A 4,013-nucleotide genomic window follows, 5' to 3' on the forward strand; every position below is an offset into this window, starting at 1 on the left:
GGAACTACTAGAGCTTACGGGGCTAGGTGATATGGCTAATTTCGAGGTAGATTCGGGTTTAGACCAAGACTTGGCCTTACCGTAATCCATACTCGACCCTCCCCCATATTTTGTTTTCCCTTGGGTTTCCAGTTTTAAATAAAGCCCACAAAGTCTGTCAAAATCAGAATATGGGTATAGATCAACCGTATTAGAAATATTGAAATTTAAACCACGTAGAAATCGTGACATTTTTTGTTCCTCTATTTCGTCAATTTCACCCATCAAAGACAACTTTTCAAATTCATCAATATATTATGCCACACTTAATTTCCCTTGCCTCAACTCAACAATTTTACGATAAGTAGTTATCCTATTAGTTGTTGGTACATACCTTTTATGGAGCTTACGTTTCAAGGACTCCCAAGATGTGATTTTCTCCTTCCCATCACGAATTCCCTTGGCTTTCAGTCCTTCGAACCACAATAAAGCCCCTCGTCCTAGCTTCAATATTGCATATCTACAACGCTTCTCATCTTCAAGGTTCTTGAAATCGAACATTCGATCAATCTTGCATTCCCATTCCAAATAAACTTCCGGATCTGTTCCACCAACAAATTCTGGAAGTTCCGTGACTTTGAATTCATCCATAACCCATAGTGGATCACGTCTAGGTTTCCTTCGAAATTCTCCATCTTGTACTTTTTCAAGGCCTCATGGAGATGTTGTAGGAAGTCAGGATCGTGAAAATCCATGTTAGCTCGTAAGAATCACAAACTATAGCTCTGATACCACAAATGATACGAGTTAACAAACTGAAAATACGGACTAGGATAGTAGATTAGCAAGCTAGACCTGTAGCTCGTTATTCGGGATTGCAAGGCAAGACCTATTGACACACAATCGAAGCCAAGGTTAGGAATCACGTCCCAAACAATGACATTATAAACTATAATTCAAGGAAACTGAACACAAGTGTTTTATCTTCAATGTTGGATGATTATTCTCATTATAAAACTGGCTATATATAGCCAAACAAAGCAGCCAAAGATGGCTGTTACAAGCAGCTAATAAGCCTCTATTAAACAGCAATTTAAAAGCCATTTAAAGGGTTTAAAAGCTGGTGGTTACAAGGCTTTAAAAGCCTCACTCAATCAGCCAAAATTGGCATTTACAAACTGATTCAAAAGCCCCTCTAAATGCAGAAAATAAAGCTAATTAAAGGAATTAACTAAATGGAGTATTTAACCTATTATCCCGTTATTAAGTTAAATAAAACATAAGAAACAAAAGCAATAAACTTGCTGCTGTCAGATTATGTGTAGCGTGCATCTTTGGTCAAACGGACCATTAAACGGAGTCAATACAAGACACTATACACACACAACGAGCCACCGAACCCAAATAAGCTTCCGTTCCAATTGTGAGTACACGACCATCACCTAATGAGCCTTCCCCAAAAAGTACCCAAATAAGCTTTGCTTACTTTGCTTGCTGAAACATCGACAAAAATACTAAGTCAGAATCAAAGTAGTGACTCGTCATCAAAAAAAGGCGCCCATCCATAAATGATGATGAGGCGCATTGCAGTGATCACAAGCCACTACCTGAGTAGTGACTCGTCATCCAAAACGACTCCCGTCCATAAAAAAATGACGGAGCGCATTGCAGTGATCACAAGCCACTATCTAAGTAGTGACTCATCATCAAAAAAGACGCCCGTCCATAAAAAATGACGAGGCGCATTGCAGTGATCACAAACCACTACCTAAGTAGTGACTCATCATTTAAAAAGACGTCCGTCCATAAAAAATGACGAGGCGCATTGCAGTGATCACTAGCCACTACATAAGTAGTGAATCGTCATAAAAAAAGACACCCGTTCATAAAAAATGATGAGGCGCATTGCAGTAATCACAAGCCACTACCTAAGTAGTGACTCGTCATCAAAAAAGACGCTTGTCCGTAAATGATGACGAGGCGCATTGCAGTGATCACAAGCCACTACCTAAGTAGTGACTCGTTATCAAAGAAGACGCCCGTCCATAAATGATGACGAGACGCATTGCAGTGATCACGAGCCACCACCGGGGTAGAGACTCGTCATCAAAGAAGACACCAGTCCAATTAATGGCAGGGGTACACTAAAATAAGTACAAGTCAAAGAAGTTAAGAACTATTATATCCTTACAACGCACCTTCTCCTCCAACTCGGCCTTAGCTTTCTTCATCTTGGCCTCATAAATGTCGGCCATCCAATCTGTCACATCTCCCTCGCCTATATCGGCATCCTTCAGCTTACTCATGCCTTCCTCTGCACACAAAGGGGAAACAGTTAGAAAAATCACGACAAAAGAAGAAACAAAGACAACGGAAGGCAGTCTATGACTCTACCTTTGGTCATAAAGTACCCTAAGCCAACGACAGCTAAGAATGCCGCATCCCGTTATTGGCTTATGTGCGGCAACCATTGAGTCGGCACATGAAAAGACTTATCAGCAGTAAGCCGGTAGGTATTCGTTTTAAACATTAACTTTATTTGGTCTCACTTTGCTGCCGTCAGAGGAAGGAGAGCCTCATCGTGTTCCATATAATTAGCCGTAGGGCTCCAATGGCTCATCCTATAGTACATGTCCTGGTCGTCGGTGTGAAAGACGACCCATCTCTTCCTCCATTTGTGCCACTTGGTGAGTTTGCCTACCACTGTCTGATAGGTGCCTCGGCTGCTCAGATTGAACCATCCCTCGGCGGCATCGGGAGAACGGGAAATAGAGACCAGATGAAGAAATGCATTAAAAGACGGCTGCACATTCTTCAGCGCACATTTGGCAATATAGCCAAATACGTCTGCCCAGGATTTGGGGTTAATTGGGCCACCGCAATGTTGAAACCATCCAGGACCTCCACAACAAAAGGATGTGGAGGAAATCTCATGCCCGACTTAATGGCAGCGGCATACACTGGAAACTCCCCGTCCACCAAAACGCTGACCGTCGCCTCCAAGCCTGCCGGCACTCTCATCTCATAGCCTTTACCCACGCAAAGGCCGTCTCTTAGGTCTGCCCCATTTTTGTCCAGCCATTTCATCCATCCGTGATCCGGATGAATCTCCGAAGCAAGAAGATGAGCCTCTTCCCGGCCACCTGGCCTAGCCGGCGCCTGGGCCGCCACGGGCTCTTCAACAACCAACGACACCGGGACCACAACCAACTCCTTAGCAACTGCTCGACCTGCTAAGATACTCTTGTTCACTCCCGTGCGTTCCGACGAACTCGCCGTCTGCTCCTTTTCGGACTCGGCATACTCGTCTATCTCTTGGAAGAGGTCGGCATATTCTTTGTCTATTGCCGGGTTGGTAGAAGAATATCTTTCAGTAGGAGGCTTTTGCCGCCCTATCCCGCAAACGCAAGGGAGTTGGATCTTCCGTCTGTTCTGGTTCTCGCCATGCCGTCTGCATAGTTAACATAACACGGCTTATGGGAGACCAGGAATGAACTAAAGAGGTGATTGGGTATACAATCGGCCAATGGATGGGCGGCGCAACGTTTCGTAAACCTAGCGTACGCTCATCTAACGCTAGACTGCCGCCCATTAAATACACTTAAATGGAAGAGCCAAACTGAACAAAACAAGAAAACATGTAAAAGGAGTTAAGGAACAATCTAGCAACGGAAAAGGTCGAACTTGGTGAAGAACAGGTTGAACTTGGTGAAGAACATGTCGAATTTGGTGAAGAGCATCTTAGGTTTTGCGGTGGCCGAAAATCGCCTCCTGTTGTTTAATGCCCCGCCGGAAATCACCAAAATCCCAAAGGCTCAGTAAATCCAAGAAGTCAAAACGTAAAAATGAAAATTACCTCCCTAATATATATAGAGTGGCAAAAATGGGATGGATGACACTTGTCACCATCTCTAGAGTTTGTGCAAAAAGCATCTGGAATGCCAAGGGTCAAGAAGTGATATCTAAAAGATCGTTTCCCGAAATACCTGTTAGGTTATGATACATATGACATTACATAGATCATGCGGAAACAA

At 43.6% G+C, this 4,013-nt stretch overlaps 1 long non-coding RNA gene across 1 annotated transcript; it reads right to left on the minus strand.

Annotated features, from left to right (window-relative positions):
- Positions 1-972: 972 nt before the first annotated feature.
- Positions 973-3,747, minus strand: LOC130464833 (uncharacterized). The gene is made up of 3 exons (XR_008925152.1): positions 2,374-3,747; positions 2,178-2,293; positions 973-1,473 (listed from the first exon to the last, which is right to left on the minus strand). It is a non-coding gene; the product is annotated as an uncharacterized lncRNA (long non-coding RNA).
- Positions 3,748-4,013: the final 266 nt, after the last annotated feature.

This window comes from Spinacia oleracea, unplaced genomic scaffold (genome assembly GCF_020520425.1).
Source record: "Spinacia oleracea cultivar Varoflay unplaced genomic scaffold, BTI_SOV_V1 SOVchr0_005, whole genome shotgun sequence".
Classification (NCBI taxonomy): Eukaryota; Viridiplantae; Streptophyta; class Magnoliopsida; order Caryophyllales; family Amaranthaceae; genus Spinacia; species Spinacia oleracea.